We start from the raw sequence: 17504 nt of genomic DNA on the forward strand, positions 1-17504 counted from the left end.
AAGGTGAAATTGCCTAATTGGCTCCAAGGTGGAATTCGAATTTGTTTTTATTTAAATATTATTATATATTATATATTATATATAGTCATTATTTATATTATATAGTTTTTAACTCTATATATATATATATATATATATATAGTATATTATATTATATTATATATTTAAATATTAAACATTAATTATTAAATCCAAAGTCTGAATCATATAGGTTCAAAGTTCAATTTTTATATGACATATATATGTTTCATATGGTGTATACATTTAATATGGCAAATGCATATCGGATGGGCAAAGGCGGGTTTGAACCCGTAACCTCCCCCACCAGAAGTCTACGCCATACCAACAAACCACCGTGGCGGAATTTGAAATACACAACCACGTACATAGTTTTAAATGCGTATTTAAGTCCGACGACGTGGGTGGTGGGATCCAGCTCTGCAGGCCATCCCCCACCCCATGCAACCACAAGTAGACCGAGGGCCAGCCAATGGAAGTGCTTAATGCTAATCACGTTTTATTAACACTAATTCCATTTAAGCCTTAATTAAACCTACTTAAAATTTGGATTAAGTTGGCGGCAGATTTGGTGGCGCGTCAAATTAGGCGGAACTGCCAGTTTTGGTGGACTTAACTAGAGTCTCTCTGGATTTAGCGGGGATTCCTAGGAAAAAAATGAATGCAGCATAACTTGAGCAATTTTTGACCAAATTGAGATCATAAACAAGTGTTCTTGGCTAATTTGGACTTTATGAACACATTGGTATAGGTATCATGAGCGATAGAGCTTTGTAAACAACATTTTTTGCCACATTGAGCTAATATAGAGGTCCAAGCCATGGAAGCTGGACCACGTTGATGTAGCCTAGGAGGGGTGAAATCCTTCATCAAAACATTGTGTTAATGTGTCTCTTTGATGGTTTGCTGCACTGTACATGTTTGTTATTCATTATTAGTTTTTGAAGTTATTTTGCTCATGAATGTCTTGTTTAACTTAAGGAAATTTACCTATTTGTAAGCACCAACAACTAAGGAAACCTCGGCATAAAAATGAATAATAAATCACATGTTTTTAAATATGTAATTGTTATTAGCAAAACAAAACTAATCATACAAAAACAGATCGTAGGTGAGTTGATATGGTTGTGGATAAGGCATTCTCCCAAAATAAGAGAGGGAATGCACATTAGTTATTAGGGTCCATATAGATAACTTAATATACAATAGTATAGATAAAATTGTCATGTCATTGTTAATCAATGCTACATGTCATCCTAGGTGGAACTCCCACAAAAAAAGACTTATTATAGAAAAATGATAAAAATAAAAGATGTTCCCAATTGGTAGAGAATCTCTAGTAGATGAAGAAAAGTGGTCGCATATGTACCTTATTATGTATGTGGACCCAATATGTATGGATGAGGCCTTAAGTATGCATTTACTCTAATAAGGAATTAAATCATGTTTATCTAGGAAACACTTTATACATACATAAGGCCTCTATACATAGTTCTTTATACATATATAAGGCCTCTATACATAGTTCTTAAATGAATTTTCAAATGAATAAAACATACTAAATGTTTTGAATAATATAATTTGATGATGATGATTATCATCCACTAAGACCAAGTTAGTATATTTGACTTATAAACTTTAGATTAATTATTTTGATTTATTTAATTTTAGGTTGTTGAATCAAGTTTTATTTTTTCAATATAAGATTCAATAAGATCACATGAAGGTGTCAACAACCTCTTTTATAAATCATCCAAGATGTGGGATTTTTATGATCAAATAAATTTGGAAATAAAGTTTATACATTCTTTTTATTTTTTGTGAATTAACGAGCTATAAAACTTAACGTTATTACACATGTTTTAAAAATTAAAATCAATATCTTGAAAACTCATTTAAGTAATAACTTTTCAAAATAGAGGACAATATTTTGGAGGCTAATAGTTGTTTATGAAAAAACCACCCAAATGTGTTAAAAATTAAATAACAAAGCAATGGAACACATAAAATATTGTGAAATCACAAACACATAAAAGCATAAAACAAGAGAGACACATATATATGTGGTTCATCCAATTTGGGTTACATCCATGAAGAAATAACCAGACCTTCCTTTTATAGTATCTAGCAAAATGAAGAGATACAACCTACAACACATCTGTTGTAATTTCCTCTTCGCTCTCACATAATCTCCTCTCTCTTTCTCGCACATAATAATAATATGCAGCCACAATACAATTCCCCCATATATATTGAGCGTTTCCTTCTAAGGCAAAAAGCCCTAAATTAACATAACTTCTACTACTAGATCTTTCACTTAATGAACAACCGAGATTGACTATAAAATTACAATATTTTACAAGGCAATTTTTTATCTATTTTTTTGCTTCAGGGGCACTACCCCCAAACCCCTTCCAAGGGGAGCTCATAAAATCACCGTTTCCCCCCCCTGGACCCCCTTGAAAATGATATTACGGGTGGCTTTGTCGCCTCGTTAGGAATTGGGGTCCAATGCGGCTAAAACGAGACCTCTGAATCAAGAAGACCATCAGGGTCGACACCAAATAAAATGTTATTGTCCTATCATATCCGCTACTTTAGGTAACATGGCACCACGATTATGGAGGTTGGTCGAAGGATATATATATATATATATATATATATATATATATATATATATATATATATATATATATATGAGGAGTGGCTCGATGAAACATGCCATCCTTATTATGCATGCATATATAAAGAGGACCAATCTATGTAAAAGGAGGAATTATTAATCATGGAATGACAACTTTCTTGTTTTCCAACCTTTAAGTTATGTCATTCCATATCAATTGATATCATAGTGGTGTTTATTTCAAACTAGCCTAGCTCTAAATTTCTAGTTTCTTTTTTGTGAATGAACGAGATGAGCTTGTCGCCATACTTCTCCAATACATTATTGATAGTGTGGAAATAAACATGAAAGCACAAATAGTTATATAAGTAGTTACTGCAATTGATAGATCATTGGAAATAAATTATTAAAATCGATGAGGATATGAAAGAAATCCCTCAAGGAGTCCTTTTCTCACAACTCCAATGGAAGAAGAATAATTGAGCAGATGTAGCCTAGGGATCATTGATTACGTGCATGAAAAAAAAAATGTCTCATGAAATCAAGGAATGGGAAAATGTAAGTGTCATCCAACTTGTTTTTAGTCAACATCTTTATATTGGAAATGGTGTTCCATAGGAGAAGACATTAAATAGGAAAATTCAAAATAAGAGAGGAATAAACTATTTTGAAGAAAGTTGATATGAAAAATGATTCAACAATGAAAATTATTATTATTTTCCCTACTTCAATGTTGCATTTAAAGTAAAATCCTTGCTTCGTTCAAGAATATTTTCCCAATGCAAGATGATTAGATATTTTCCTACTTCAATTCCACTCTTGAAGTAGAAGCCTTTCTCCATGCCAAAAAACACATAAATGTTGGTAACATTGGGCATAAAACCCTTTTACCTTATCCTTTTGCAACCATAAGAGATTTGCTCCTTCAAAGCCAACAATTTTCCTATTCCATTGCCAAACCTTAAGTAGAAGCCTTTCTTTGTGCAAGAAGACACATATACATTAGTAATGCAATGCACATAACCCTTGTACCTCAAGCTTCCACATCTATTGAGGATTCACTTGTTCAAACACAATAGTTTTCTTTCTTTGGATTTACACTCAAAGTAGAAACCTTGCTCCATGCAAAAAAACACATATATGTTGGTAACACAGGACACGTAATCCTTATACATCAAGCTTTTTAAATCACCAAGGATCCACTCCCTAAAACACAACATTTTCAACAAGTGAAAAAAAACACAACATATCGAATAAACAACCCATAATAATATTCCCATTACCATAATATCCTTCCTAAACAGAGAGGAAAGAAGCATGACACTTTAAATTTAATCCTAAAAAAAGGGTATAAGAATCCATAAAAAATATTGTTCAAATCAAAAGAGGGTAGGGTGTGTATACCTTCATAGACTTTAACAGTCAAATCACTATGGGGAGGCGGGTCCCTTGCCCCATGAGCAAGAGGTTATCATACACTAATTTGGTGTTTGGCTTGGCCATAACCTTAAAATTAGATTATTATTATAGTAGAAATTTTTTGGGCATAGTGGTTAAGTACAAGTGTTTCCTCTTAAGAGGCGTTGGATTCAAATTTAGAAAAGATAGATTATCTACACTTCCATAGACTTTCCTAATCAAATCACTGCACAAATAAATACCCCTTCTCCAATATATATAAAAAAGGATTTCATATAAAAATTTATCTTTTCTTGTAAAAAATAAAATTTCATATAACAATTTAAATAAGATTTTATATAACAATTTAACGTTTAACTTAATAGTAAAATTAGATTATTATTATTATAAAAAAATTTGTGAATGAGTTAAAAAAAAAACTATTAATAAAATAAAATGAGAACCATTAACAATAGAATAATAAGGGTCTCATGGCCTTGAGTATTCATTAAGAGTTTGTATTCCTCGAATGTAAGGAAACATGTTAAGGGCATGTTGTCGCTACTACAACACCATCCAAAATTTTGGATATGTTTGAATTTTCGAGCCTAGAGGTCATCATGTGAAGTGTCGCTTTTGGTTTTCAAGTGTCATTTTATGTTTTTATAAATATTCCAAGTGTCCATGTCCATTCCTAAGTGTCGTCAGATCGTCAATAATAGTTATAACGCACTTTTGAGCCATAACATGCTCTCTAATCACAAAACGACACTTACGTGTCACAATTGCTCATGCTTTGTTTGTTACACTTGGAGAATGTTTGTGAATTGGCGTTTTGATATATATTTCTTAATTCTAGGTCCTATTTGAGTTGTATTTTTGAGTTGAGATGAATAACGCTTGATCTTTCTCCAAACTCATTGTGTTTTTCCCTATTTTACCCTTCCATACTTAGTCATTTTTATGACCTTGCAACTTCGCCTCTTGGATAGGAAGAGTGCAATGCGCACTTCGAGAACCTAGCAAGACCCTCCTTGTTAGTTAGAAATGAAACTTGCACCATTCTGAGCCCCCCCCCCTCTTCTGCGTACTGCACAATTCTAGGCAGCCTGACCCCTTTCTTTGTTGCTTACTTTGCCTCCATGTGCCAATCTTGCCTCTGGCTCCTAGTTTAGCACATTGCACAATTTTAGTGGGTAGTGATGCCCATCCTTGTGCCTTGGAACTACATCTTGCACCCTCCTTGTGTCCTTGGCGTTCTTCCCTAGTGCATGACGTATTCTTAGTGAATAGTCCCTGCAACCTTGCTTCTAGGAATTGTGCCATGTGCTCACCTTGCCTGCTCCTCTTCCAGAGCTGCGCATGGCATAGTCTCAGTGAGCAGTATTTACCTCCTTGCCACCTGCAAGTGTTCCCTATGCCTATATGGCCCCTCTATCTCTCCCTTGTGCACTGTTCATCCACAGTTGGTACATTGCATGAATCATCATAGAGTATGAGATTTCCGGGCTAATGTTTGCTCACCATGAGTGATCTATACCTGCATATGTTCTCAATAAGCATAGAAAAAGAGGTTTAAGGACATATGTCAATAGAAGTTGTCCACATAAGCATTTTGAATACAAAGAAATAAATGAACCATGTTGTGACAGTTGAAGAAATGATGGAAAGTGATGATAAAAATGACCCATGAAGACTCCATAATCTCTATAGACCCTTTGGAGGGTAGAAGGAAACTACAATTCAAGATATGTAACAAGTGTTGAAGACATAGTGGAAGTGTCTCCACTCCTTAAATAACTTCATGTTACAAGTCACTAGGTTTCAAGTCATCAATATAAATGACTTGTCTTGTTGTCGTCACATAATGATGTGGCAAATGATGATGTAATTTTGGAAATTATTGTAAATGTAAATATGTGGATGTACGAGTCACATATGGACAAAAGAGTCATTAGGAAAATTCCAAAGGTCTTTTCGAAGTCTGAAGGTCATATTAGAAGTCCAAGAGTCATGAGGGTAGGTCAAGGGTCATGGGGATATGAAAGCCATTCCTCTTATTATAAAAGAAGGCTCATTACTCAAGCAAATGACTTTTCACCTTGGGTTATCCAACTAGGCATTAGAGAGAAGATCATACTTTTGAGGAGAAAGTAGTGGCTTAATGCTCCACTATTGGAGCTAGTGGTGTCTCATTGTGGCCATGTATCTTGGAACTTTCACTTAATAATTTGAAGATCATTGAGCCAACAAACTTTCATGCATGTATTGCGAATATTGTAAGACTACTCTTTAGATGTTTGTGGTATTTGTTTATTCTCTCATGTACTAAATAAATTGAACTATTTCATTGGCTTTGGTTCTTATCTTGTTGAATGTGTGTTGTAATTGATTTAATGATCGTTATGTCTATGTGAACTATTTCTCTAGATGGTTAACAATTATTTCATATGTATGTGTGTGTGTATTTATTAGAACAATACTACTAATTTTCTTCTAGAGACTCGCTTTATCTCCCCTCCCAGTGGAAGAACCTTGATACATTTTTCAATTGAACATTTCACATGGCTTACTTACTTTCTCATTTGAAAGTACATGCTTTTTTCTTTCTTATGCTAACCATTGAATCCAAGACAAATCTATAATATAATGGAAACCAGACCATATTTGAGATCAAGCTCCTATATCAAATGATGTGAGGTCTAATTGGGACTTCACATTGGGGAGACTCCTTGTGTGTTGGCAGTTTCTAGCACTGTCAACATCCTGGCACTAGAAGGAAGGCAACCTTTTTATGGCTAACAATTCACCACATTCTAACAAAGAACCTTCTGTCCAAGGCAGTATAGGTCCAAGTTCAACTCCAACTCACATACCAGAGATAGGGGAGTCCTCTCATCTAAGTTCGAAATGTGATTTTGATGTTATTTACGACCAAATCTAGAAAATCCAGGCTATTACTCATCAGTTTGCAGGAGCTCTTGGATTGCTTCATGTCGCTGTTATTCTTCCTCATAAGCCAATAAAGAAAGAGACAAATCATCATGGAGTATTGGTTTCTTCAGTGGAAGATTTTGTTATTGCAACCCTTGAAGAGTTAACTGATCCTACTGAAGGAATACATCAACAAGGGCATCTTCCACCTAGTGAGGAAGATTTAAACGACGACAGGGAAGATTTTTTATTTTTTGACAAAGAGCAGCCGAGAGAAGAAGAGCATCCTGATAATAATGAATATTTGAATGGTGAAGGAGGAGACTCTTCAGAATCAAAGAGTGAAGAGGAAGAAGAAAATTAATGCATGGTCGATGGCCAATTGGATTGGGTGGTCCAAGGGCCTCTTGCTCTTCCGGGAAATTTGCACCGCTTACCAAAACACCTAGAAACCTTCTCATAAAGTACGATCCTGATAAGAAAGTGAAGTTTGAAGACCATCTTGATGATTTCTACTTTCATCTACGGATGTTAGAGGTACACATTGATTATGTTGCTTGTAGGTTATTTTTGTATACTTTAGAAGGTAGAGCATCAGTTTGGTACCATAACCTTTCACCTAATTCAATCCATAATTGGAGGGAGTTTAAATAACTATTGTTAGAAATTTTTGTCGATGATAAAACTCCAACCATGCTACCGAAAGAACTCGAGAATATTCAGACAAGGGGAAAGAAAAAGGTTAAATATTTAAATCAAATATTTACACATATTTTGAATAAATTCCCCACTAATGTTCCACCACATGATTCCATTACATAATATTATTATATCGTTGCATTTCCTACTAATATTTCAGTTTTTGTCAAGCGTTGTTGCAAAAGAAACTTTGGCTCTTAACTTTGCATAAGAAATTACTGTTGAAAAGGACTTGAAGTCTATTGGGGATATCATTGATCAATAAGATTGAAAATACTCCAAAGGCACTTCTAAGAAGTCCTAAGCCTCTTTTGCTAAAGCTAAAGAGAAAGATCCTTTTGATATGGACAACCTAACTAAATCTCTAAAGTTGTTAACCAATGAAGTATCAGAGATTTAGAGGAAGTCAAGTGAGGCTTCTACCAATAGTAAGTCTTTCAAGCTCTCATTCATTAAGAAGAATAATAACTAATTGGCCAAATCTGCATAGAGCTCCAATGTTGTATTTAATGTCGAAAGTTGGGCCATGGTGTTGTCTAGGCAAATCCTCTCTACGGACAAAGACGATCCCTCTAGCCCAATGAGTGGGACTAGAAACCTACGTGACAATCTACAAGGACACTTTCCTAAACTACAATCAAAATGAGAGAAGAGGAAGATGGCCTACCTTGTTCTAATGCTATAACATACTTCTTTGTTGAAGACATCAAATCACTTGTGCCTCAAGCTCAACTCTACTGCTCACAACATTTGGATACCTGCATAAGAGATCAAAGACACAACAAAGCATACAAGTACAATAATCTTAATCGAAACTAATCCACTTAACAGGTCAAGGAGCATTAAGATAAATGATGCATTAACATAAACATTTATGGAAAGTGAACCAACAATTGTATATAGTAATGAAATAGAGGAGGAAATATACAACCAAGCCTTGATGTCAGTAAGCCCTCCTTGAGTGAATGTCCAAGTCCAAGCTCAAGCTCTCTAAGCACTCCTTCTCCAAGCCAAATGAGTAACATGTAGGCACTATCTTAGCATAAGGGTGCAAATAGCCAAAGACCAACCATTTGGGAATGGGATAGGATGAATATATAGGTAGGGAGAGGGAGTTAGGATCTATCCAAACATAGGGGAAGGCTCTCATATCAAGTAGGTAGCTCATAGGGATAAGATCAAAGGCCAATATTGGGAGAATTCAACCACATCCACACCGAACAACCTCCAGCTCGTCGTTTTGGAAGCCTCTAGATCATGAATCTTCTTGTCCTCTTTGGGAAAAATTGCCTTTTAGGGATCATCGTAGATACCCAAGGAAAAAGGCGCATTGGCATCGCGGGGCTAGTATAGTGCAGCTAGCGATCAACATGGGTTTCTTGTGTCAGGGTCACGTTGATCCTGAAATTAGGGTTTCAAAGCTCTATTCTTCAAGGAAGGCTCAAGGCATTTTTCCGTCAGTGTTTTAGGGAGGGTCTGAGTTGCATATTAGGATGGGTATACTACATGATTGCCAAGTTTCGGGCACTTCGGGATATGACACAGGGAAGTGCAGGAGGAGTGACAAAATACTGTGTAACACATGGATAACTTCTTTACTTTCCATAAAGCGAGAAATTCAAAGAAAACATACCTGCAATGGAATCACAACATGAATGCTATGATGACCAATTTCTTAGATACTTTATTAGCAGAGCAGCAGTTTGAGTAGACTGAAGAAGCAAGTGAAACAACTATGACTGAGGAAAGTTCAGGTGTTGATCATTCATTTATTGCATTTGGTGTTATATATAACGCGATAAACAAAATGTATATGAACCACTAGCGAGTGAAACTCCTCCCCCACAAGCAACTGCATGATACAATTTGAGGAGCAAAGGACTAGTTTTGGGCAAGATCTTAGGAAGAAGTTGTTGAGAAATATTTTGCCACCTACTAATCTTGCTCAAAATTTGCAAAATAAATTAGGAAGTTCTCTGCCTCCTAAGAACACTTCCATGAGTAACAAGGACAAGTACGTCACTCCTGAGGCATTGAACAAAGGTACACCACCCAATACATCAGCACAACCTACTGAGGAGGAATCAATTGATTATAATATTGTTGACGATATGAAAAGAACTCATGCTAACATTTCAATCTTCAGGCTCACAAAAATAGTAGGAAAACGTGAACTGATCATCCAAGCATTTGTTTCGCAGCCTCCATCAGGTAAATAATTTTATGAATCTCAAGTTTCGTTTGCTAATGACATTCTAGGATCTGTAGTGAATGTTGTTAATTTGGATCCTCATACTACCTTCCCCCCATTTATTTTGACATTTGAAATATTTAACTATAATTTCCATAATTGTCTCATTGATTTTGGTGCATGTCATGCCTTTATTTGTCGCCAAGAAGATTAATGCCAAATGGGAAAGGACTAATGACTAAATCATATAACTGGACAAATCATTGGTATTGGCAATTGGTGAGCTTAATAATGTTATCATTCGCTTGTCATAAGATGATAGAGTTCACCAATGCACCAATATTATCATTGCAAACATTTCTGAAGCCTACGGTTTGCTTTTAAGCAGGGATTGGTCCAACAAACTACACAGATACTTCTATACAAACTAGACACATTTATGGCTTCCTTATAAGGGAAGAAAAAATGAAATTCGAGTAGAGAGTGAACCTTACATGAAACATACCATGACAGTGCTTCAGGGACATAATGAACCAATTAGCTTTGGACATGTCATTTTTGGGAATTGGTTTCTAGAGGTTGACCACAGATGTTATCAAGCGCAACCATCCCCTATATCATCTGATACACAGTTGGAGCTCCTTCCTTGCAATCCAATTAGTGCTAATGAAATTTGTAACATAGATGTACATAGTACTAGTGTAGCAGCTAGCCCAGTAGCTTCTAACATCTGGAATTTATATTTTTATGGTTGTAAGACTTAGGATAGTTCCAGAGCTGGTAGTATCCTTATTGACCCTTGAAAGAAAATTTATATCTTATCATGTTTCTTAGAGTTCGTGTGCACGAACAATACTGTTGAATATGAAGCACTCGTTTTGGGATTAAAGAAGGCCATAAGCCTTAAAATACAAGTGGTCAAGGTAATTGGTGATTCAAAGATTGTTACCCGTCAGGTATGGAATACCATTCATTGTGTTTCACCTAATTTGAAAAACTACCAACAAGAGGTATGACGTCTTTTTTCATTTTTCAAAGCATTTACCGTTAGTTCTATTCCTAGAGTTCGTAATGTTGTTGCAGATACATTATCCGATGCATTTGCTAGAATCGCACCATTAAAAGATGGATTTTCTATAGAAATTATTTATAATCCATCTACATCCGACAATGTAACTAAATTTCGTGTATTTAGTGATGACCAACAAATAATACACTTCATGGCCAATGCAGATGTTTTCAAAGATGTGGTTATTGAAGATGAGCACGAGAAGGCTTTGCAGGAAACAACTCAAGTATATAAAGGGAATCTAATGCCAAAAGGTGTGGTATCTCTTAAGAAATTACATGACCTGCAAAACCGTTTCAGAGTACCAGTGAATACAAAGATTCAAAGCTCAACGTTATCACACGAACAAGTCAATTTGAAAATCAAAGTGTTAGGAAAAATACTTGGTGGGGGGGGGGGGGGGGGGGGGTGAATCAGTGTTTAATTTACTTTAACTTTCAATTTCACATTTAGAAATCTGTACGCTACCAATATTCATGCAACCCACTTGTGTATGTGACTTCAGTGAAATAAAAACACATATATCCAGTTTACTTAATTTTCATACTTTCCATCAGATAATTAACTTTACCATTGCATTATTAATTCATTAGTCATTCAGTATGCAATAAATAGAAGTAGAAAGTAGATGAACCACAACACATGAGAAACACATCAACACATGAGAACGCCGAGATTTTAGGTGGAAACCCAATGTGGGAGAAAACCATTGTTGTTGTCGTATATGTCTTCTTCTTTTATTACAAAGAAAATCTTCATTACCTTCACTCGTTCTCCAACACCCACTGAAACGAAGATACAACCCCTTGATCTTGTTTACCGAATCCTACTGGAAGGGAGCACCTACCCCCTGAACAAGTTTACTAGATACCACTGGAAGGAAGCTCTGACTCCTTCACTGAAGGCTCCAACCCAACACCCTTCATGACCATGTTTCGTAATATTTCATACTTGATCCACCTGTCTCAAAAAAACATTAAAACATGTAGGCCACTTTTCATCATATTTTCAAACTAGACCCACACCCAACATTATGCTTAATACCAAACTCAATACTGACTCACAGAATCTAAACTACAATCATTGAAGCACTGTAAATCAAGCCAATGAATACCGAACTAAACCAATCACTGAACGGAATCTCAACCAACCACTGCAACCAGATCAAATCAATGCACAACCAATGCACATCAAATACAAACCATCCTAATCAAGACATCATTGACAAACAACAACAAATACAAAAAATCTAATCAACTGTCATCATCAAGCAACAAATTGAACTGTGTTCAAATTTAACTCAGAATATATACATGACTATTGTTAAGCAGACTTGCATATATACACACTTATCATGTGTTAAACCCATGTATAGATTTCAACATAATGAATATATTATCATAGATATTATACGCGACAATACTGAAACAGATCCATCTATGTACATGACAGTACTAAAGAAAACCTGTGTATACATCTTAAACTACCGAATTAAATCTTCACTACAAATCACAACATTTTTCAAACCCAGATCTTGTTGCACATCGTATTACTGCAAACACATTTAGATCTTACCATCACTAAAGTTACAAATCTAACATTGTTAGCTACAAACATAAACAAATCAAACAAGTATATCCATTAGTCTTCAATACACTTTCAAATCTATCAGATTTGATCCATCTCCTTCCTCCCTGGTGCACACTCGTTCCAGATCAGATCACACATGAATAATCAATTTCATTGCATACTTATCTTCTTAATCTCCATCTCCTTATATATATTTCTCCTTTGCCAGTACCTTAGGCAAATCCTTTGGTAATGTGGTTAGTATTCGTTGATGGCATGAAATAGGCATTGCCACCACAATTACTATTAGAAATTACCATGGTTGTGACCCTTGGTGTCTAGATTTCCATGGTTTGGATTATGTACACGACTTTTGTTCATAAGAACTACATATTTACAAGAATATTCTTCACAAGGGCTGCGTATACTTTTCAATCTTCATAATTTCCATGCATTCTCAAGTGAAACCTTACCAAGGCTGCCAACATACTTCCTCATTTCTGAAATACTTTTACCAACATTCCTGTCATCTTCATTAGTTCCATGATCATCATATTATAACCAAGTTGATATTAAGAACATATTTATCAAACATGTCACCATCAAGGACAACAAATTAGCCATAATGCCAACAATCTCCCCCTTTAAACTTGATGGAAACCTCTTTAGTGTTTGGAAACCACCTGCAAACATCTACAAACACCAAGTTTTCTCTCCCCCTTTGAAATCAAGGGCAAAGGGTTGAACTAAGTTGAATGAAGTACTTCCCTTGTAGTGTTCATCAATGTAAGTCAGATCTGCTGATATGAACTATGAAGTTTGCATACTAACCATGCTCCCCGTGAGCATATGATGGACCTTCTAAAGATACACAGTACAAGACTGTAGGACTCAAATACATGACTTATCCTATACCAATGACTCAATTTTACAATGATTACAACATGGCTCTTTTTATGATGTTTACATCAAGAGATGTACATGACATCCATAACCATAAACAAGGATAGCAAGACCATGATACTCATCAACAACCATCATGCTCCATATAGGCATCTGCATCATAATCATCTAACAGAAGCAACATAATTGACATAATAGTAGCATGAACATCCTCATCATCAAATAGATTAGACAATGTAACATCATCATGTGGCCAAAAATGCAATATATCCAGGAAAACCTACGAAATTGTAGCAACAATAATAAAGAACCATCTATAAATTCATCACATGCAATCCAAGCATCCATGAGATAGTGACCGCAACAAGTATATTTTTTAGTAGTGATAGTAGCAATAACCATATATTCAAATCACCAACAATGATATGAACTCATCATAGTCAACATAATGCAACAAGGAGTGCTCAAGAAAACATAATGCCAACAATGAACCATTAGAGGCATAGAATATTCTCCCCCCAAACTTGTGCCAACTCTTCATCAGCAAGAAATGCACCAAGGAACCAACATCAATAACATAAGATTTTGTAACAACACATAAACTCATCATGAACCAACACCATTCCTAAGTAGCATATGGGCATCATTAATAGACCATAACAAATCAATATCAGAGACAAAATGCCAACAATGAACTAATGGAAGTATATGAGAGACTCCCCATGAATTTGTGACACTCCTTATCATCACAAAAATCCATACACAACTGTATAAGGTAATAACCATGTATACATACGTCTGTCTTTCATAAGAAGCACGTACACAATGTAAAATGCTGATTTTTCATAGCCACAACTTCCCCTAAACATGTCATGTCTATTCCTAATCACTTTTTACTTCATCATATGCAATATTAGTAAAACATCACCAAAATAATATCAAAACAACATAAGGAATCATCATCAAGACACACATGCGTAACTCCCCCTTAAGATCATACATCATTGATAATGTGGACCTAATAGTCATCATCTCCTTTTCATGAGGCTATGTACCTCACATTTACTTCTGCAGTCTCTGTTATAAGTATGCATTAAGTACAATAAACTATAGTAGGGGTTGTTTTCCCTTACTCTGAATTTGAAGAAGAGGATCTAGACCTCTTATTTATGCCCAGATTCTTCTTTAGCACATATAGGTTGTTTGAATTTCTGATTCCTTTTGGTTTTCCCAATGTCTTCTATAATTTTGCATCCAGTTGTTGTAAATACAATTACATGCCCTTTATAAGATATTTGGCTTACACTTAAAATGTTATCCTTTATCCCGTCAAGCAGTAGTACATTAGTTGCTTATGTATTTTTAATATCAACTTCAACACGACCCTTACCTAGTACTTTTGCAGATGTACCATTTCCAAGATTAATCTTACCACTCTTGTCTTTGAGAAAGATGAATTTGTCCTTATTTCCAAACATATGATGATAGCATATGTTGTCTATGTACCATTGATCTTCTTCTTCAATTGCACATAAAGAAATGACACACCTTACTTATTCTTCTTGCTTCTGCTTAATATGATTAGTGTTGGTGGATCCAACAATGTTCATGTCTTTCTGCGTGTTTGGTTGTCTAAATGAATTCATTGATTTGTCCCTACATTATTTTGCTACATGCCCAAATTTGTTACAAGTATAACATCTCACATGACCAGAAAAGGGAGAAAAATAATCATAATATTTCCGTTCACATTCGTACTATTGCAATTAATAGCTTTGTGACCAAACATGTTGCAAGCAAAACAATATCCTTTAAAGAAACCTAAATACCTAGGAGCTGATGATCTTCCTGTAAATTTGCTTCTACAATTTGTTGCAATGTGTCCAAATTTATTACAGATAAAACATTCAATGTCATTGTTCAAAGGAAAGAATCGATTGTTGTTTGGAGCAAATGATTTCCTTTGAAAATTTTCTTTCTTTTGATGTCAGTGCAGTTGAATTCTTATTTATTTACCATGTTTTTCATAGTTTCCTTTGTTAACCTCACGATTGCTTGCACAAACCTAAGTAGATTATCTAACATCTTTGAGCTATCTTGAAATATCAATTGCTTATCCTTTTCAGCTAATTTACCTTCTAGAATACTTACCTCAACCTCTTTTTCTCCTTTTGTCTTTTCAAGTTGAGTTCTCAACTTGATGATTTCTTCCTTAAGCACATTTTCTTGGTCTTCAAATACTTGAAGTATCTTTTCTTATCATTTGTTTGACTTTTCAAGATTAGATTTGAGAGAGATGATTTTTGCTTCAAGTCTTCTGTAGTAATTGATTCTTTCTTTAAGTTTCTTGATTATTGCATCCTTTTCAGTTTTAGTTTCCTCTTGCATATTTCTGAGTTTATTTCTTAATGAAGCTATTTCATCCTCCAAACTTTGGCACTACTCTTCCCTTTCCTTATACTATTTTCTCATTCCTTCTTCAATTTTCCTTCCTTCTTTCAACTAGATTTTTAACGTCACAATACCTTATTTGTAGAAACACTCCTTTACATCAAACTGTTGCAATAACTTTTGTTGATCACTATTTTCATGTGTGAGCCTTTTAATCTTTGCTTCTAGGGACATTAGTTTTGAATCTGATTTCTTTGTAGAATGATTACTTTCACTTCTACCCATAAGAGAAATTTTAGTTGAATCACCATCACTACATGAGAAAGGCAATGGAGAATCACTTGCACAATGGTCATCACGTCTACAATTAGAACAGAACCAGTACATGATAATTCCTCATCACTATCTTCACTATCTTCTCCATCCTTGATAAACCGAAGAGGTCCTTGATAGATGATTGAAAATTCATCACTGTTACTGCTACAATTTTCTTGACTTGGTCTCTTCCTTTGTGTTGCCTTCTTCTTTCCCTTTGTCCCCGATCCACTGTCAAGCGGTTAAGCTTCTACTAGAGCGACCTGCTCTGATTCCAATTGTTAGGAAAAATATTGAGAGGGGGGGTTGGGGGGAAAGTTGAATCAATAATTTTAACTCACTTTAACTTTCAATTTAACATTCAGAACTTTGTACATTAATTCTATTCATGCAACCCACATGTGTATGCAACTTCAGTGAAATAAAACCACATATATCTAGTTTACTTAATTTTCATACTTTCCATTAGATAATTAACTTTACCATTGCAATATTAATTCATTAGTCATTTAGTATGCGGTAAAGAGCAGTAGAAAGAAGATGAACCGCAACACTTGAGAAACACATCAACACATGAGAACAATAGGATTTTAGGTGGAAACCCAATGTGGGAGAAAACCACCAATGTTGTCGTCTTCGTCTTCTTCTTTTATTATAAAGAAAATCTTCATTACATTTTATTCTAGCTACTGGATGGATTTTATGGATACAATCAAGTGTTGGTAGCAAAACCAGATAGATTGAAAACCACCTTTAGGACGAAGTAGGGGAATTTGGATTTCAAGTCCATGCCATTTGGACTTATTAATGTTGGTGCTACATTTCAATGGGACATGGACATCACATTCTGTGGATTGATCGACCACAGTGTGGTCGTCTACTTGGATGATTTTTTTTTCCAAGGAAAATAGCGAACTTTTTTATAAGAAGTAAAAAAGTTACAAGCAGATGAGTTAACATTCTGAAATGGTCTGCCTAATAAAACGCCAGCCTCCTCTAATGAGGATCATCAGCACCCCTACACCGTGCAGCTCAAAAATGAGCACATGCTCTCGGCCTAGACAGCCGTACCCAGAAGGAAAAACATGATCAGAAGTCTGAAGTCCAGCTGGGCCTCCTTTCAAGAGGAAATCGTCTACTTGGATGATGTAACAATATTTTCTAAGAAAAGATTTCGTCACATTGGACATATAAAGCAGATTTTTGAGCGATGTCGCAAGTATGGAATATCACTAAATCCGAAGAAGAGCATCTTTGGTGTGTTTGAATATAACCTTTTAGGACACATTATCGCTAAGAGTGGAATCAAGGTCGATTGGGAGTGGGTCAAGACTATTTCTCAAATCCCATTTCTCATGAACAAGAAATAAATGCAATCCTTCTTGGGAAAGATC

This window comes from Pinus tabuliformis, chromosome 6 (assembly GCF_031772625.1).
Source record: "Pinus tabuliformis cultivar Carrire ecotype Pingquan chromosome 6, CPIR1, whole genome shotgun sequence".
In the NCBI taxonomy this organism is placed as follows: Eukaryota; Viridiplantae; Streptophyta; class Pinopsida; order Pinales; family Pinaceae; genus Pinus; species Pinus tabuliformis.